At 41.0% G+C, this 21,167-nt stretch overlaps 1 protein-coding gene across 2 annotated transcripts in view; it reads left to right on the top strand.

The window, feature by feature from the left end:
- Positions 1 to 342: 342 nt before the first annotated feature.
- Positions 343 to 21,167, top strand: part of LOC139621832 (hormonally up-regulated neu tumor-associated kinase homolog) — a 118,519-nt gene continuing 97,694 nt past the window's right edge. Inside the window, exons 1-2 of one of the 2 annotated variants that reach the window (XM_071478708.1) lie at positions 343 to 431; positions 10,255 to 10,358. The gene's annotated coding sequence lies outside the window, so the exon portion shown is untranslated. Of the gene's footprint in view, positions 432 to 9,395; positions 9,545 to 10,254; positions 10,359 to 21,167 lie in introns of those variants that run through there. The other variant, XM_071478709.1, reaches the window with a different exon arrangement.

The following is a 21,167-nucleotide window of genomic DNA, read 5'->3' as shown; positions in this document are numbered from 1 at the left end:
TCTATCATGGATTTTTTTTTAAGCTTTAGTCTTGTAAAAGAAATATATGAGGTACCTTATTGTATCTTCATTTTTCTGGATTAGCCTACATGTGCAGGTATATTTTTGGATAGATATTTTGGAGTAATTAAACATAATGTCATATAAATTGGATCTGTATTAAGTGTCTAGATATAACTGCATTTTAAAGTCAGACTGTGTGTAATGTGATAATGTATTTATTTTTTTTTCCACAAATAAGCACACAATGCATTTGGGTTCTCCCTATCACACCTGTGATTTATCATTCTAATCACACACAAGTCATTACGCATGCGTGAAACCGTCATTATTTACAGTGTGTCAAAATGGCCCAAGTTAGCCTCATTTTCTCACTTGGCCGTGTTCCGCCGCCAAACATCTTTTCTCCGACATTCAGGATGAAATTTCAGGTGAATGCTGCCCTTTTAAGATATAACCTATCAACGTCATTCGTTCATGTTAATGTTCAATTAGATTGTGTAGAGAGGACACAACACCATGCAGCAGTTTGTTTTCATCGCAAATAACACCTCTTTTAGTTCAAATATATCCAGAGGATGTGTGCAGGGAGTAAGTTTCCTTCAGCAATTCAGCAGCATCCCACACTGCACTATAAAGGCTTTCATATAAATATATAAATAATATAAAATAGTTTTGATGAGATGGGGACTTAAGTATAGAGGTTTTACCACTAGATGTATCGACCAGCTAACATCATTTTGTTTCTTATGCAGCACTTGTTATAAATGCCTGTTGCGCCGTCTCCACTGATTTTGTCGCTCTTTATGTCCAAGCTGAGGCAAAGGGGAACAAAATATAGCGCAAGTCCCATTTAGTCAGCATCGCTGTTTGTTCAGCAGGTGGCAGCAAAGTATAACAGTAATAAAACAGTAAAACAGTGGCGCAACATAAAGAAATGATGGGTCCAGGCTTTTAGATACAACAGTCTTCTTCAGTCCAAAAGTGGAGATACTTTTGAAGTAACATATTATTATTATTATTATTATTATTATTATTACCACCATTATTAATATTATTTAGGATATAGCTTTCTAACATATTGAGAATAATAATAATAATGATTAATGATAATGATAAGAAAGGAGGGTAAAAATATGAATAATAATTCTTGTACCTGGCTTATACTTTATCACATTGTGATATCATCAGTTACTAAAAAAAAAAGGGTAAATGCATATTAATTTCCTTGTCCTTTATTTATATATTTTAAAGCAGTGTTTCAGGATTACTGAACAGATGTTTTATGAGCCTGCGCAGTGGGATACTGGTATAAATGGCAGAATAAAAGTCTAATGAAATAGTAATCATGATACAAAAAAAGCATACTGTATCAACAATTTAAATTTAGTGCATCTATAATGCACTAAATTTAAATTTATAATTAGTTTTTTGTTTTCTGTATGGTAAAGGGTGAATTAAATATTACTGTGCATAAGTTGAAGATGTTGTACTTGGTGTATCTCTTATGAATCTGGCACGGTAAATTGTACGCTGCAGTCTCCTCGTGTACTGTAGACCTATTATGTGCTGTCTTTTATTTTTCAAGACATTTGGGAACAGCAGAGATTTGATCCAATTCTGGACGCTGGTTCCTTTAAACAGCGAAGTTTGTTTGGTCTCCCTGGAGTATTAAACTGTGAAACGGGCTTTATAATCACAACCTAAAAATACAAGGCCATATTTGTTGTTATTGTCTCTGGTTTCGCCGGTCCCCCGGTATGCTCTGTGAAACCCTAGATCTGATGCATGGCTCCGGCCAAGAAAGATGCAGCACCCTACAATAGGCTATTTTCATATTGGAGAGGATAATGAAGATAAGGAAAACCTTTCTGTTAAATCTCCATAGAAGTCCAGAGCATTTTCCCTCAGTGGCCTACAAAGCATCAGGCTGTTTTCACCCATCTTCCAGCAATCTGTTGCTCTAATCACTTAAAAAATGCTGTCTCCATTTCTCCCCCTCCACCTCTCTGACCAGAAAGACGACTCCCTCAGATTGATTTTAAATGCTTAGAGCAACATACTTGGGCACTGTGATGTGGTAAATGAAAATGGCGGTAAATTATTTGTTCAGTTGGTGATCATCATAAGGTTACTGACCACTTACATAAACAAGAATCCATTTTACTCTTAAAAGCATTAATTCTTCTTTTCCCCCCCAGTGTTTATATAACTACCATCAGTTTAATAGTACTTACTGTGATGCCTGCCATGAAATAATGTTGTAAAGATTTATGAAAACCAAAAAAACAGTTGGTTGTGTAAAAAAAAAGCTGGGTAAACTGAACTGAAAAGGTTTTGCCCACCACTGTGTGCCTGGATGTTGGGTGAAAAGGGTCTGGGGGTCCTCAGATGGAGACTGTGGCCACTTAGGGAAAAAGATTTGACTGTAATGGTCTCTGAATCTGTTGATGTGTCTCTCCCTCTCTCTTGCTCTCTCAGATGAAGTAATAAAGTTAGCCGTGTTGGAGGCCCTCCATGTCTCTCCATAGACCACAATCAAGGCCCGTGCAGTTTTATTGCAGTTTTATTTTCATATTGTCCAAGAAATCTCCAGACTCCCCCCTGTGCCCGTTGCCATAAATCGTATATTTTGACTGTATTTCTTCCACTCTGCGTTTTTTATTTATGGGTGAAGGCGATAAAACATGCAGCATGCACTCTGTGTGTCCACAGCTGTCATCTGTCTAGGACTTTATTGTGAAAAGGGGAAGAAAAAGTCAAGTTTCATTTTTTATTTCCCTACACAAATCTCCCTCCCTGTTAAAAACAGATGCTGATAGAATGAGAAAACACAATAAATGGAGATTTTCATTGTTTACGTCTCCAGACTCTTCCGATGAACAGTTTTATTGCTTATAAAAGCAACAGTATTCAGCTCTGTTTAACAACAGGTTCAGGTGGTGATCATTGTTTCAGCAGCAGGAGGTACTCTTGAACTTATGAGCTTATAGTCAGCTCGCAACTTGAGCTGGAACTTCTTGGTCTTTGGTTAGAGTAACGATTTCTCTCTTATTCTTTTGGATTTATCTCTCACATTGTCATTATCTTGTGCTGATACTTAATTGTTTGTTTTTATGGTTTTAGGGGAAGTTGGAACAACTGTGTAATGATAGCAGGAGAGAAAATAGGCTCATAACATTTATGCACTATTGCCCCGCATGCAGATGGGTTGTTATCTAGTGTGGAAAAAATGACAAATTGCGCTAAAGATGATGCCGTCCCAGTTGCATTTGTTTGTCCTTGTACGTGCAGGAAGGGAGCATGAATGAGTAAATCTTTCCAAGCATGGCTCATGACTTCTCTTTCAGCTGTAGTCCCGGCCATAACCAGGGTTTTAGAAATGCGGGGGTATCAAGACCACCTTCCCAATGCTCTGACAATTCTGACCAGAAACCCAAAAGAAGTCAGTTGAATTTTTCATGTTTTATGTATTCAGTTAAAAAATATTTTTCTATATTTTATGGAGGTCTAAATGGGGTTTTATTGCATTTATTTATTTTGCTTTGTTGACCTGAAAGCAATCAAACAAAACACAACCATTAAAATCAATGTCACAAATAAATGTCACACAGGTAGGGTGTAATTTGTAAGTAATTACTAAAAATGAGTAAGTCAAAAATTTACATGGTGACACTCAGAGTCAGATTAGCAAAATGACTGCAAATAAAAGCAATGTTCAGATGTTATTGAACAGGATCTTATCAAACATCGTGAATAAGTGAACCTGGAAACAGAAATATTAGTCACTCTCATCCGCTGTGGAGTGATGCTCATAGGTCCTGAGAGACGAGCAAGGAGGCCAGTTCACTGCCGAGTTCTCTGCATGTCAGTATATTATCTGAGGTATTTTCTCATGCTGTCACTCAGCTCCACAGCCTCCGTCTCTGTAAACAGCTCGTAGCCAAATAAACAGTCCTGTCCACAATCCTTCTCTACTCCCATCAGTGAACATCAGCTAATATTTTGTCATGTCATAGCAGGGAATACGCAGGTATAATTAATTGCATTAATAATGATAATGCTTTGTGTGTTTATGTGTACTAATTCCATGGTTGTGGTATTGTGCATGCTGGCTGAGTGGCGTGACGAGGACCATTAAATGAAAAACAGCCACCGATGATGTAATTAGTGACACCTGTGCTTGTCCTGCTATGACAAGTCGACGTGGGTGCCGTGAAAAAAGATTTTACGGATTGGCTTTGATGAATGGAAATGTAGATGTGACACTTAACATGGCTGCCAGAGTTTTCCTGTGACTAGTTTAAACGTTGTTCTTGTGTGTGTAGATCAGAATAGCTTGTTTGTGACTCTGGCGACTTGCAGCGTTATGACCGCATTATTTAAATAATTACATATCTTGTAACGTTTAGGATGAATGCCGCACCTTTCCTGCTCATGTCCCTCTGTGGTCAGTTTTATGGTTCACTGATGAGAGGTTTCCATGTTAGGCCTATATATGCCTAGACACACACACACGGCACGCAGAAACACTTGGGGCTGAACCTGTTGTAAAGACCTCATAAAGGCTCAACATCTGTTTATTGCAATGCATGCCAGAAGATTCTGCAACACAGACACCCACCCAGATAAATACCTACCCACTTAAACACACACAGAAAGGTCTGCATGTTTTAATTACGGTGTCCGGGCACACACACACACAGGTGCCGGCGCTCAGCAGTGCCCTAAATGATGATAATGAGGTGTGTATGTGTGTTGCAGAAACAGAGCATTTCGAGATCCGTCATATGCCAGTTACGCTTTGGCACGTTTCTGCCCCTTTCAGAAAGCTACTATATTTGTCTGTCAGCCAAGTCAGCAGGTGTGTGTTTATATAAGTTGTGCTTCATTAGCATTATTGGCCTGTGTTGACTTAAAAATCATGACGTTTTGTGACTGAGTGTTGCAGTCGCAGTGTTGTGGCTCGTGATTATTTGGCCTAAATGATCCCGTTCGTAATGCAGCTTATGAGTAAACGACCTAAATGATCTAGTTCTAAATCCAGTTCTTCATCCTTTCGTTACATTTGTGTGGTTTAATCTTGACCATTTCCACCTCTTTCTCTCCATTTTGTCTTTTCCTGCAGATCTGTGTTTTTTAAGGCCTGGTTGAGTTTCAGGGCTCTATTAAAAGTTCAAAGGCAGCGTTTACTACTGTAACTGGAGCTAGTCTGCACTGAGGCTTTTCACTAATGAGTGCCCAGCATTCACACACACACACACACACACACACACAGAAAAAATACGTATACACACACTCGGAGGCACACACACACACACACACACAACAACACATGTTCCCCTCATGGAGGCTAGCGATATTTCCCACAAAGTCCGTCGTTACTGCGGGACTCATGTCTTTTTGAGTGCCTAAGACCTATCACAGACTTAACAACCCTTTCAGCACCGTGTCCCTGTTTGTTCCCTCTTTTCACTTCTCCATCTGCGCTCTTCCAAACAATGGATCAGGCTGCTTTCCTGACACATGAAGTGGAAAGTGTGATTTTATAAGATACCTGTTTCTCAAACAGCTCTCTCAGATAACCAGTTCGCTGTTTCGTGAAAGCCTGTTGTCATGATTTTCTTTTTGTTTGTAGTAATTTGTCGATGCATCACGAACACATTTTAAAAATTCTTTATTTCTGTTAATTCTGCCTTTGACAAATGCGTTTTATTGAAAATGTAAATGATCCAAAAGCGAATAATCTCCGTTATCTTCTGTTCCTTTAAGGGTTCAAATTCTGTCATTGTCAGCCTGTGCGTTCATAAGAAATGTTTCTCTTTAGTAGCATCTGGTCACACTTTGTCACCCTATCACTGTCTCACTAAAACTCTTTTATACCTTTAAGCCCTCACTTCCTCAGTTACGTCTTAGTTTCATGTTCCACTTTTTATGGCACTGTAACACTTCCTGTAATCAAATTTCTTTGCAAGATATGCTGCACGCTTGAGATCCTACAGACCTTCTGTTTTTGTGTGTGTGTCATAGTCGTCAAGTGTATGTGTACTTTAGATCTAAAGTGGACATGCTCCCACAGTGCATAAAGACCTTTACGGACAAGAAAATAACCAGAGAAATCATTAATGGTTTCTCTACACTACTTTCCACAAACCTTTTATAACAAATTAGAATTTAATAATGTTTGTTGAGTCTTTGGAGCTCTGCTGGTTTTGACCTTCCTCTCTGCCGTGTCCTCGGATGTCTGACATTCCAGAGTAAACACAAAAACAAACAACCCAGGCAGTGAGGCCTGGGATTAGACCGGTGGTATAGACATATTTCCCCTATGCCAAACCGCGTGTGTGTGTGCAGGGACGTATCTGTGTGTGTGGATCAGGGTTATTTAATTTATTCTTAGATTTGATTCTGTTTTTTTTTTTTTTTTTTTTTGTTTTTTAAATTAAGTTACATTTTCAGCAAAGCCCCATTTCAGGAAATTTAGGATGTTTTTATTTTTTATTTTTACTTTGAAAAAATATCACATTTAGCCATTTAAATGACATCTGAAATTAAATCAAAGCATAATTACATTGAAAATACTTTTTTAAAGCAGATGTTGGATGCTGTGCATTGCAAATCAAGTTTGTTATAAAATTTACCGACATCACTTTTGTTTTCAGTATATCCCTAACTAATTTAAAGTTACAATCCTCTGGTTTAAAGTTGCAAAAATAAAGTGGATTAGATTCCACATAAGACATTTACTCATTAGTGTTTTTGAACTGAGCTTTGAAAAACATTCATGGCAATAACAATGCTGCTCCTTCCTGCAAGAGTGAAGGAAGGCTAACAAATCTACATATACGTATAGTGACCCAGTCAGTTTACCAAAAGAAATCTGACTATATTAATTAATAGTTTTTCCTGTACTGCTACATAAAAAGATGAATCCTAAATATTTTTATTGTGTTTAAAATTCAGACAAGACAGTTTTTGTTAAGCATTGTACACTTCACATTTCTGTTAAGATTTTGATATTAACTTTGACTTTAAGTGTGTGTTGGGTACGGAAGCTGAAGCCGGTGCACTCAGGACAGAGGGGCGCAGTGGTGGGGTTCAGAAACTCAAAACGCCAAACGTTTATTATTACCCCGTTTGCAGCGGACTTGCCTTCAGGGGAGAATCTCCAGCAGTGACCCTTGGCCCCACCGCTCAAATCCCTCCACGCTGCAATCCCCCCTCCCTCATCCCTTCTCCCATCTCACATTTGCGGTCCGAAATGTTGAAAGGAGAATAAAAGAATACAACGGAACAATATCTGAGGTCATCTGAGCAGAGGCTGCCATTCCCGGAACAGTGGAGTTTTCTGAGGCAATATTCTTTTATTCTTTTATTATGGCAGAGAATCAGAGACGAGCGAAAAACATACTTCACAGCTTTTTTCATCCAAGAACAGATCCAGGGCGATAAAAGTGGATGCTCCTCCAGAATTTTACAGCTTACCACTCTCACTTCTTCCTTTTCTCCAATCATCCCACCGTCCCTCGTTCTCCCCCTCTTTTCCTTCCCCTCCGTCATTCCTCTTACCTCTTGGGAGCAGCCGGAGTCTGCTGCCCGTTGGCACAGCGGATAATAAACACCCCACCCCTCTCCACCGCCCTCCTGCACCTTGGGGCAGGAAACCCCATACATACGCACCTGCACAGGCTGCCATGACAACAAGGACCATCTGTCCATCAAACCAGTGTCTGAAAGAACCTGTTCTAAGGCATATGCAAGAGGATAAACACACATACACACTCACTGTTGTATGGTGGACCTGGGTCAAAGGTTAAAGAACCCCATTTCCTGTCCAGACAGACGAGGGTTGAACCCCTCCTCTCACTTCCACTCCCTTTCTTTCTTCTTGTTTCTCTTTCTCCCGCTTTCCCTCTATCTGAGCTTGATATTCATTGAACTGCACATAAAAGTAAATTTTTTGATTGATGCTGTGTTTGTGATGGCAGCCTCGGCTTAGTTGCCTTAGCTCATCCTAGTGATTATTAACCAAGCAGCCTTTTTTTCTCACAGGAGCTCTTAACTGCAGACCAAAGGCTGATTTAATAATGTGATGGAGTAAGCTAATCTCTGAAAAGTTACCATGTTTTTTTTTTTTAAGACTACTCTCTGGAGCTTCATTAAGAGGGTATGATCTTATATTACACAGATTTCAAAAGGCTTTGGCGAAAGATTGTAGTTAGTCACTATTGAAACCAGCTCCTCAAAAATAATTTTGTGCTCTGTATTAAATCAGCAGTCTACACAGGAAAAAAAAAACTCTTTAAGGAGGCTTTTTGAGGGCTCTACAGAGCACACGTGGCCAAATATATCTAGATATGCTTTCATGCATTTGCACTGCTAGAGGTATATGTAATTTATCCTCCGCCGTTTAACCAGCCTCAAAACTGGACAAATCCTTTGCAAAACGAGACAAACCCAGCACGCCTTATGTGTTTTTCAAGTATCCAGAATATATTTGACTACTATTTTGCCCATGTCTGGTCCGGGGTGAGCCTCTGTGGTGCAGGGCTGGTCTGGTAATAGCCTGTGTGCTCTGCTGTGCTGAGATTAATGTGAAGACTTATTGATGTAATGATGGAGCCATGAAAGAGCACTCTGGGCCGTGGTTTGGGCCCAACACATGAGCCTAATGGACTGTGTGTATGTTTGTGTGCATGCGTTGTGCCTGCATGTGTTACGTGTGTGTGTGTGTGTGTGTGTGTGTGTGTGTGTGTGTGTGTGTGTGTGTGTGAGTGAGAATGTGGTTTTGGACAGAAACAGATGAAATTAATTGAGAGGCTTTGCGTTCATAAGAAGGAACCTCGACAATTGAGTCTGTGTGTTTCTGTGAGATTGCGTTCCTCATAGAAAATAGATGACTTTAGGTGTGTGTTGAAATGTTGGTGTGTAGGTATATGTGTGTTTGACAAACTGTATGACCTCAGACTTCACTCTACTCATTGTACATGCGTACTCCTGTGTGTAATTTCTGTACATGCGTGTTTTGCAACGTGGTTCTCAGTTGCCCGGTGCTTTCCTTGGTTAAAGGGCAGGGCAGCTCATACTGACACTGTGGGACAGCAAGGTTGGAGGCAACATAGAGGCAGGCTGAGTAAATATGATGAAAATTAAAGTGGTACCTTCACAACTAGTGCCCTGCGGTGTGTCTGTGTGTGGGGGTGTATCTGTGTCTTCACAGATTCTCCAGTGAGGCCCAGCAGGTGCTGACAGGACCCCCTTCATCTTTCCACTCCCTCTACAAACCCTGTTTTTTTGTGTGTGTGTATGTGTGTATAACATATATATGTGTGTGTGTGTGTGTGTGCCAACAGGCTTGATCTACTCAGTGTGGGTCTGATGTTGAAGTGATTGACAGCCGAGCAGTCACAGGGGCGATTGAGAGCAGTTGTGGGAAGAGAGGGACCTTACAGCCTCACAGCTTTCAGCCCTGAGGGGGAGAGCGAGACAAATACAGACAGGGAAGAGAGAGTCTAAACAGATTAACAGGATACACAGAGATGAGGTTTGAATTAATAAATTGGTAACAAACGGTTGCAAAATGAATGATGTCCTGCATGTTTGATTCTCTCAGGGGCCTGTTCGCTGGTTAAAGGAAAACAGACAAGATAAAAATGAACTTATTGCTGATGAAAAGCCGTCTTGCCTCTTCATAATCACCCTGCCTCTTCCCTGATCTCATGGGTGGGAAACCCTAGGGACCATAGAGGTTTATGGGAAATGGCTCATACACATGGAGTGATGTCATACATAGGAGACAGACCAAACTCTCCCTGGGTGATACGGTGAAGGGAGGGCAACTACGAGGATCTAAAACACCAAAGACTCCTTACTTAAGCTGGATTGTGACTTCTTTCAGGCCAATCGTATTCCCCAGAGTTCTTGTTGTTAGTTCATGCTCGAAGAACTCAGAGAGAAGGAACTGCCATATTTCAAAAACATGTCAGAGAACAAAAAAAAAATCATTTGGCTTCACTCTTGTGGTTCATTGAACTAAGCTGCATGCCATTAATTTTGTGTTATGGGCTAAAATTTGGCCTGTGGTGTTTATCAACACTCCCACCACCCTGGGCTCCATAATTTCTCCATCTTTCTTAAATACAATGTCTAATAAAACAGAAAAGCCCCACCAATTATCATTTAAAAATTGAATGAAAATTTATTCATTTGAATTTGTTCTGTATGACCGCCACTCAACCTCTTTATGTGTTACAGGCAGCCAAAGTTGAATCTCCAAGGAGTCTGACGTAAACCAGGCATGAACTACCAGGCAGTTAAGCATTGCTACAGTCCTACAGGAGAGAGGTGTTTTCATCCAGGTAAGTGAATAAAACATCCTTTTCTGAGGTATTTCTGCTGTGTTTATGTGAGCATGTGTGCAGGAGAGACGACCACGGTGTCAGTTGCAGTGCAGCACAGGAGAGAGCGGGCCACTGGCCATCTGGGTTTAGAGGTGTCTTTAAATGGCGGAGGTGTAAATCTACTGCCCATGTGCCGAAGGGGACGTCCGTTTCTCTCTGGCCCGCAGACCCACTCACAGATCAATAAAGTTAACTCAAAACATTCACACTCTGCCATCTGAAATCAACCATTTAATGAGTTGCTGTTCCTGTAAAAGTGGAAAAGGCCCCTTCAGATTTATTAGAATAGAGAGAGTAGAATTCCAGAGAGGAGGAAGAGGAGGAGGAGGAGGAGGAGGAGGAAAGAAAGAAGCAGAACTATAGGGTTTCTGTTTGGATTAATTTCAGGGCAAACATTTAAGAGCCGTACACTGCATCTCTATGAAACACACAAATAAACAATGGAAATAGCTTCTTGATCCACATTTTATGAGCAAGCATATTTAAATAGAGGTGATTGGATGCTTTTTACAGTGGTAAGCATGGAAAGTCTCCAGACTATAAAAGCAATGTTAAGTAATGTAATTTCACTTAGGATACTGAATATGATCCAAAAGCGGGTCTGCTTTCAGAAATCATTTCGCCAGCAGCAAAATGGCTCTTCAGCCTGTTTCAGCAAACGACTATAAACTTTTTACAAACAAGACCAAATGCTGAGTCAAAGGGTGAAGCAATTGTATGAGTTACCTCCATTTCCACCGGCCTACAAAATAAGTCATACTGCTGATGATGTGTGAAAGAAGTACTGGCAAATGGGTAATGCATTTACAAAGACCCCGAGACAAGACCCTGCTTGCTTGTATCAGTTTTAATAAGGGGGAAGTGTGGAAGACATATTCGTGATGTGCTTTCTGATATGTTTGAGTGAATCGTTTCATGTCAGTGTAATTTAGCTGAACTGTATGACAGAGAGATGCATGCAGGTTGTGTGAAATGCGCTGAGGGAGCATCGACCACATTGTTAAACGATGTGTAGACTGTCTTTATTTCTACCCCTCCTCTGTTCTTTGTAACATGTCCTGAGTTTGGGTCTTTGGCTGCCACCACTAGGACGCTCCTGGGTTTCCCTCCTTCATCCTTTCCTTGGACATGGCCCATAAACGCACCTAGTCATGTTCATCCAAACACCACTGTCTACCTGAAACCACCTGATGATTGGTTTATGCTGATGGAGTGCAGATTAAGTGTTCCATTTAGTCTCCACTTCCCAGAATCTCTCACCCTCCACTACCGGACAGGCATCCCCTGGGGGCTGCACGGGAAGAGGAAGGAAGACAGATGAAATTGTCCTTTTTACGGTGATGTCTTTCTTTTAGGGTTTACATTACTACTTTTGTGGTAAATCCCTCTAGCAGCTGCTGGACAGAGCGAAGTTCCATGAGGCTGTGTTACCTGCACACTCTGCTTTACGGTGGCTGCAAAGAAAATCCTACATGTTAACAAGCGCGCATGGAAAGAATTAGACTTTGGGCTCCATGCTGGGTGCCATGTCTCATCGGCTGTGATGTTGTGGGGCTAAATCTGCGCATTCATCCAGACACGGACGGAGACAGGCGCTGACAGTCGACGGCGTAGGTCAGGAGCTCACGCTGTATGGGTCAGCTCATGACACACAGACCGGTTCACCTGGGTCTGGAGACATGTTTTGTGTGCAGGCTGAAGGGCCTGTGACACACTCTGAGCAGGAAGGGTAGCTAAACATGTGTGAGGCACTAGCATGTTTGTGCTGGTAATAGGTTGTTTGTGCGAGTGTGTGAGACTGTGTGTTTATGCTGCTAATGGGGGTTTAATTTGATAAGCGGTTGGCGGATTTGTCAGCGCTCAGCTGGGACAGAGGGAACTGGGCTCTGTATATCTTGAGTAAACATGAAGAAATTTGCTCCAGGTTTCCTCTCTTTCTCTTTATGTCTGTATATATATCATATTAGTTTGACGTGATCATGTCAGACAAAGATGTTATTGTGTTGAAAAGGCCTTTTTTTTTCTTTATGAAAATAGTTTCAATATTTTCAACACTTATTTACGTTCTCTCTAGAAGTTGGATGAGAAGATCGATACCACTCATGTCTGTGTGTGAAGTGAAGAGCTAGAGTTGATTAGCCTATCGTAGCATAAAGACAGTCTAAACTTTACTAATTAACCATATCTTTTTTTTTTTCTTTTTTCACTCCGTTCACGTACACACTTCATTACAGTATAGTGTGCATTTGCATAGTCTTCTATTTGCCATGTGTTTCCCAAAACCTAAACAGGTTTCATTTAAAAGCGACAGAGGTGATTGCTGAAAGGCATTGGGTTTAACCCTGTTCATATGGACCCTGGTGTTGGGCCTATACCTACTGAACCATCTCGGTTTAGTTTAGGAGACATATGTAGTTGGGAGTGGAAATGAAGGGGCTGTAATGTAGTCACAACAGAGCGTTCAGAGCCAAAGGAAACAGGGGTCCCTCTCCTTCCTGAACAGGATGAGAAGAAGAGACCACACGCATGGCCCACTGTGTATGTATCTACATATAGATCAAATAGGCTTTCGTTTTTTGATATATTTGATTCATGGTCCTATTCTGTGATTTGTGGTTGATTGTGAAGTTCCTTTTGCTCCCTCTCTTTCTCAGACACACACAGACACACACACTGTTCCACTCTGTACAAAGCACCACATTCCCTGAGGTACATGCTCTATGAATGGCTCTACTGTTTTTCCCTTATCTTTTTATTCCTCCAGCTCCTCTTCCTCCTACTCCTCCTCCTCCTCCTGACCAGGAAGTGAACTGAGATAGACTGTATCATCATAGATAGGTGTCTTTTGTCACTCTCCTTCTTACATGTGCACAGACACACAGGGAGCAAACATTCAGATATATGTGCTTTTCTACATCTTGCCAGAGAGACTCTTATGCACAACGTAAAACACCCACACTCTGTTTATTTCTCTATGTCTCTCGCCGTCTCTTTTTTTTTTTTCTTTTGCTGGCCTGGTTCAGGCCATTTGTTCCACCGTGTCCTCCAGCTCAGTCACCCTCTGAAGCACTGTGTCTGCCATTTGGCAGAGAGAACAGTCATGTTAGGGAGCAAGTTAAACTAAGGTCAAATGAATAATGTAAGCTCGTAAATACAATTAAGATAGAATTTTCCGTGTCAGTAAAGTTGCTGACGTGGTATGCCGGTCGAAAATCTACAAACCCACAGCTACAGTGTGAGGGGAGTTTATTTGGTAATTGCCTAATGAGGAGGACTTTGGTTGAAATGTCGTACAGTAAATAGAGAGTGCTACACTAGAGTGCAGGTATCTTGTTTCATTCATTAGCATAATGATACCACAGTCATGTCTAACACAACAGTTCAACTGTGTGTTTTTTTTTTTTTGGCACAGCAGCAGTGCAGTGACTCTAGCCTCTGTGTGTGTGCGCGTGTGCCAGTGTGTGTATATGTGTTTGTGGTGTTATTCCAGGTGTTTTGTCGGGAATGGTGTATGTACATCAGCTGGAGACCGGGGAGAGGAGAGGTAACATCCTTCATCACCACACATGGTGTGTGTGTGTGTGTGTGTGTGTGTGTGTGTGTGTGTGTGTGTGTGTGTGAGAGAGAGAGAGAGAGAGAGATAAAGAGAGTGTGTTGGCTGAGGAAGTGTGGGCGGATTTTCTGAGATCCATAGACACCCAAAGATGCTTTGATATATTATATGGAGAAGCAGAGGGGGACAGGAGCCAGAGCCGGCAGTGGTGTGTGTGGGTGTGTATGTGTGTGTGCATGTGGTGGTAGTGGTACAAGTGTGTAAACACTCTCCTGTACCCTGCCGAGCTGTCCAGCTAAGGCATTGTGCCAGGAGGTACCCTCACACAGCCACAACCTCACTGAGCTGCCGGAAATCCTCTGATCTTGGTGTGTGTTTGTGTGTGCACGCCTGTCAACATCCCATGTGACCATGCTGTGTACCACTCTAAGCTGTAGTGCAATAATAGGAGTGAAACTGGGACCGAGAATTTTGTTGTAGATATAAGAAAATATAATTCAAAATCTCATTGACATCTGTAGTTACACAAATTACTCAGGGCTGGTTTATGGTCTCAGGTAGTTAAGACGTGTTGTCTGACTGCGTCAGTAATCACGTGTGTTTATAGCTGTTCTGAACGGCCACACTTAAAAGTGGGGTGAAAGCTGGCTGTGATGGAGAGAGGGGAGAGTTTCAGACAATCTCTCCAGGAAGACATTCCTACTGTTACACTTGTTCATATTAAAAGTGCCACAAATAGTTATGTAAACAATGAAAAAAGAAAGATGGAGAAAGAAATAAAATGCCTGGTCTCTCACCTCGGCACAGCTGATCGATCATGGCGTGGCTCTAATGCTGTCTGACCATTCGACATTCCAGTTTGGAAGAAGTATAAATCCTGCTTAACAATGCAGCCCTGAAAAAACATGCTGCATAACCGAGATCTTACAAAAAGATGTAAGGTTATTCAGTGTTTTAATGGCCAATAATGCACACCATTTTCCACAAGTCTAAGATGGCAGTAGGTGAAATATCAAACTGAGGCCAGTCATGAAGTGATGAGTTATGTGAATGGACAGAGAGGCAGCAGAGACTACAGCTAAAACATTGGTACGGTGACATTGGAGGAAAGTGTTGGTGGATGTCACCGATAAGGGAGTAGCTGTATCTATAGCACTGCAGAAATGTAGTGGGAGCTGTAGTTCTTCTGTCTGTAGTTCTGACAGAAAGGGGACAGGTTCTAATAGCAAGTGCTTCAATTGATACCTATTTATCTTAAAATATAGATAATAAAAAGCAAGAATATGTTTCACTTTTTAAGAGAGTCACTGGTTTGACTCCAGACTGGCCCGACTCTTTCCTGCATGTCATTCCCCTCTCTCTGCCCCTTTCCTGTCAGTCTCCACTGTCCTATCGAATAAAGGCATAAAAGCCCAAAAAATATCTAAATAAAAATATATAAAGATATATAAAGATATAAAGAAAAAAAAAAGAGAAATTGCAGTGTGTTACAGAAACTAGCTGAGTAGTGGCTAGCCCAGAAGGGATATTGTATGAGTGTCATTCTGTATCAATACAATAATTTGTTGCATCTCTGTAAGATTAGTTCTGATGCTACTAAAAACACAATTAAAAGTTACATTTCTAAACTGCACATAGTAAATAAAAGCATTCGCACTCTTGTACATTATTAAAATACACATGGTAAATGGAAGGGAGAACAAATATTGAAATACACTGACAGGGTGTTGTGCCACCATGGCTGAATGATAAAGCCAATGCAAAGGTGCCTTAAAACAATCCACCACCCAAAATCTCTAGAATATCAAATACTCAACAACTATAGTTGAAATGCAGAATTTAAAAATGTGTAGTCTTTTAGAGGGGACAAAGACTGTAATTAGCATTAACTGTTTTGCACCCACATCACAACGCCCTAATTAAAACTTAAGTTAAAATTGTGTGATACTGAGTCATTCACAGTCCTGATGCTCCATCCATCTCCATCTGCTCTCCATATTCAATGTCTGGCACTTTTTTGTGCAGACTCATGCTTCTCATGTCCAGCTTTCTTTTTGTGAGACAGATGGGTACAGTTTGGAGATCCCCGATGGTTAAATTGTGAGTGAAGCTTTGTGTAATGTGTGACCATGTTTGTGCCACATCATAAGTTAAGAACCTCCAGTAAACAACAGCAATGAAAGCTGTTAAAATCTGAACAGTGAAGAGATCAGTCACGTAGCGTGCCCCCGGCTTTAGAGGCACACCCATATGTTAGGGGTGTATAGTATACGTGGCTAAGGGTGTGTCATGGTCCACTGCACACACAAAATCACCACAGTCAACAAGTCGAGCTTCAGATGGAGTGGGTTTGAGGGATAAAAGAAAGACTTTGGTGGCAGGAGGGGGAGGCAAAAAAAGTTTCTTTTTAAGTCTTTACCAGAGTAAAGAGTGAAATAAAAAGGTAAATATAATATAATACCATCTATACCACATAAAGGTGAGTGACCAGTATGAACAATGGGATGAGGGTAAATGACTCTAGGAGGTTTGAGGAAATGTTGTGGCAACAAAAATTATTCATCTGGCCTAAATGAGCATCATTAATATTTAGTCCTAAATTATGACCATAAATTGGAGACCTACCATCAGTTGACCTGAAACCGAGCTCTAAAGGCTTATTTCATCTGCTGTAGCTGTAACTAATCAGCCTTATTTTCTGATTACCAGCCCAAGAAGACATGGTGATCTCCTCATTGAATGTGACTGCAATTAGATGTGAAACTCTTACTTTTTCTTATGATTTATTTTACATCCAATGATTAGATGATGATTGAATAAATAACAGCAGATGTTTTACAATCTATAAATGTGGCACTCATTGGCCTCCTTATAAAATGGTGGTGAGAAAATAAAACCATCTGCTCTTTGGTAGATTAATATAAAAGGAAATAAGCGTGACAAACTACCATTGCTTTTATATACCAGTGCAGTGTGCTGTAGGTATGTTGTAGTACCAGTCCAGTGTGGCTCCCCTTTGACCTCTAACCTGGCATTCAGGGAAGTGACACCATTTGCTGCTCGTTCCTTAGCTTCTGCTGACCTTCCAGGACCTCCACCTCCACACATGGTGGCCCAACGGTGTAATCGTAAAAGACCCTGCATTAGTCGTCTTGTACAGAGGGACGACAATGTCCAGAATAACTCAAATCCTGACTTCAATCTGAAACGCATGTACAGTACAGAAGTGTTAATCTTAAACCTCCGCCTGTTCTCCACCCTTGCTTCTGCAGAGCCACCTTAATAAAGGTGCTATATTGGCTAATGCAATAATTCAAACTGTGTTATACATATAGCCTCAGAGATCACACACTGATTTCTGACCTCAGCACTGTGCACTCTGAGCCTTTGAACCACATGAACACACACACACACACACACACACACACACACACACACTGAGAGCAGGCAGAAGTTTTGCAGAGGATATAGAGAGTGCTGAATCTCGCTGTGACTCCAGGAAACCCTGCACTCACTTCCACCTTGAATAGGATGAAAGGAGTTCAGGGAGCTAGAGTTCCACTCCCTACAGCGTGTGTGTGTGTGTGTGTGTGTGTGTGTGTGAGAGAGAGTGTGTGAGAGAGTGTGTGGGAGTGTAACGCAGCTTTGGAGCCCCTATCTCCTGTCTTTGCGGTTCCAGGATAAGCACATTACAAATTCACACATCCCCCTACCAACACCCCTATACTTCTAACCTCTATCGCTCCACATCTGATACAATCACAACATGGCTACAAAGAAGCTGCCAGGCAGGGGGTACTGGTGTCTGAGTGTGTGAGTCTGTGTGTGTGTGTCTGCAGCTCTATTCATGGGGCAGGATGCGGGTTTTTGGCGCTTGCAGTAAAATGGTGAGAAATTCCCTCAACCTCAAAGACATCGGTGGCCCCCATTTTCCTTCATCTTTCTATTTTAGGCCATTTTAAACTCAGAAACCCTAAACCCTCAAACAGGGGAAAAGGGCATTTGATTATTGCAACCTGCCTTTATTTTCCTTCTCCTCCTCTTCCTCTTTTCCAAGCAAAGGCCTGTCAAAGGGCATCTAGTCACACCATAAGAATTTGTTCTTGGTTTTATTAACTCGCCTTACATAAAAGAAACATGATTCAGACCTGTGTTTCCTTCATATGTATGTAGGTACACATTTGATGAAGCATTTTAAGGTTAGAGGGGACTTCAAATAACAGATCCCAGTATGCTACAGTCATTTTGATTAGATTACATGCAAATAAATCTGTGTAGTTTAGGTGCATATTGTATTATGCAAACATGACACACAGTGTAAAGCTGAACCAAGGATCTCACATCCCGATTATAAAATACACCTCTAAGCCAGATTAACCCTTTACAATCTAAACTGAAAGTACTGCAGAGCGATGTTGCTGAGTTTAAATTAACAAGAATCCAAATTGAAAGTTTGCATTAAATGCTAATGAGTATCATTAGGCTACACCAGAGGACTGAGACCAGCTAATGCATTGTAAAGAGCTTGACTGATAAACTGGCTGGGCCAGTAGATCTGCAGGTATTAGCTTATTTCAGCTAAATTGGTATCATTGTATGTGTCATCCAATATGTGCATTACATTGTAGAAACTAATTAATTTTTTTTCTTCTCTCTGATGGCCTCGACTCCAGTCAGGCTATTCACTGTATGGCACTGTATTAAAACAGTAGCCCCACAAACGATAAAACAAGCTCTGTATTTCACTGTGTGTGTATTTGATGCAGAGAGAATGACACGTCAATTTAACAATGTCAGCACGCTACAGCTGCACAATGCTACACCTGAAACTGTAACACGTGTGGGTAACAAACATAGTATTGGTGCAAATTCACTGTTAATCAGGAGACAAACTAACATGTTGCTGATCCACTGTGCCACATCCTGCACTAAATTATTTACCAGCTCAGATTGTTTTTGTTTGAAGTTCAGGCCAAAACTGCAGTGCACAAAAATATCCCTTTTATTTGTCATTTGGACTGAGCTGACTGGATTTTTATGGTGGAAAAAAAAAACAGCCAAATGTACAAGTTTCTCTTAGCACTTATTCGTCTTGTCTGAGAAAAATGTTCCCTCTTTGGGACTTTTTTTGGTGAGACAAAACACTGCACTGGTTTTTTTTTTTTTTTCAAACCAAGTTTCATACTACAAAATAAAGTTGATAAAATTTAAGTTAAAAAACAACATGGGAGCAGTGAACAGTAATTGATGACATTTTCTAGAGGCTGATGACAAAACCACAAACACAATTAACGCCTGTTTAGTTACAAATTCATTTCATTTTGAGTTTCCTGCACCTTTAAAATAAATAGCCTTTGGCTTTTGATTTCCAGTCATACTGTTGCACATAAAATACTCACATGCCCACAGAGGCCTGATTGACACACAGTTCACATATTAACACAGAAATATGCACACCCACCAGTTCACACCCACCCACAGACCCACATGTCCACAAACCCACCCACACACACACCTATATGCAATGTCTGTCATTGTGTGAGATTGACACACACTAAAGTTTTACAGGTGCGCTGAAGCGGATAATTAGCCTGTTAGCTGTGACTAATGAAATCTCCACTGCTGTGCCCTCAACTGCTGCCGGGGCAGAGGCCACTTTCCTGTTTGGATAGGCAAGACTTTAAAGCAGAGCAGAGGGGAGCCGGGAGCCTATATGTGTGTGTGTTCTTTGTGTATGTGTGAGAGAGAGCTAGAGGAGTGTGTGTGTGTGTGTGTGTGTGTGTGTGTGTATAAATACTGGATGAAAGGAGGAAAAGTGAGCAAAAGTCAATTGAATGAGAGAGCAGAGAGAGTGCAAAAAGATGCAGGTGGACATTTCTCTCCAGGGCATCTACATGGAAATACTGTTTTTACTGAAAGCAACCACTGACACTTTAGACTTTAGACTGCTTGGTAATTAAAAAAATATAATTTTCATTTTTTGAATGAAAATAAAATACATGGAGAGGAGGGTCATATTGCGATTATTATTGCAGATATTGCGATACGAGTCATGGTTTCAGTTGGAAAGATTGTTTTTGCATTTTATATTCACTGAAAATTTTTAAGAATTGTGATCTGATTTTTTTTGGGGTTTATACAAAATAAACATGTTCCCTTACATCTAGAGAATATGATTTGTAGCCTGGGACTTCTCTGTAGCACCACAGTGCTTACAAATGGATTGTCACTGCATTGTCAGATAATGGTAAATATGTTGAAGATTACCATAGAAGTGATTTTTAGCACAATTTTTTGCACATTTGATATGTGTGTCAGTTCAGAGCAATAGTCATAAAACTTGTTCATCCAGGAAGGGGAAAAGTGAAGATGTCCGGGCAGAGTGTAGCAAGATGCAGGAGAGTTGGCTGCTCACTTCTGTAAAAGGCACCGCACACCCCTGTGTTTACATATTGAAGTTCAGTATCTAAATGTTTTGTGCAACTATGAAAACAACACACAAAACAAAACATAGTATAGCTATAGTCATGAAAGGGGCCATAATCATAAGGCACAAAAAAAATCATGTGAACTGTATTTCCCTACATATATTCTGTAATTAGAACATTATTTCATATTTATGATGGAGATAATATCAACGACAGGAAAATCAAAATGAGGTTGTAGAATAATGTAAAAAGAGCTTCATATTGTACATTGAACCAAGTCTGAGAGTGGTTGATGTGGTGAAGACAAAAACTGCATCTGTAAGTAAAACTGTTGATGTTTTACTCCTGAGCAAAAGGCTGAGCCTGTCACTGCAGACTGCTCAGCCAGACTGCAGGGAGGCGTTTGTGTCTGTGTGTTGCTGTGTGGATACTTTGCCTGTTACCAGCACTCTGTCCTTGCACTCACTTGTGTCACTTAAATAGAGTAAGTGGTCAACAAGTGTGTGTGTGTGTGTGTGTGTGTGTGTGTGTGTGTGTGTGTGTGTGTGTGAGAGAGAGACAGAGACCAGCCCCCCAAGGAGAGCTGATGAGGGGCTACATACAGCTCACCTCTGACCGTCATGCCACTTCAGAACATGGAATGCATACACACACACACACACACACACACACACACACACACACACACCCCTTCCTTTCAACCAACTGCTGACAGAGATAATCGCTGCAGTTACAGCCACCATGATGACATCTGATTGATGATTGGCTGAAGGAGCAGTCAGCAGC

Source organism: Trachinotus anak, unplaced genomic scaffold, assembly GCF_046630095.1.
Source record: "Trachinotus anak isolate AG129_WGS33_773 ecotype Australia unplaced genomic scaffold, CSIRO_AGI_Tana_v1 ptg000005l, whole genome shotgun sequence".
Lineage (NCBI taxonomy): Eukaryota > Metazoa > Chordata > Actinopteri > Carangiformes > Carangidae > Trachinotus > Trachinotus anak.
Note: the sequence above shows the minus strand (reverse complement) of the source record. Positions and strands in the feature narration are given on the sequence as shown.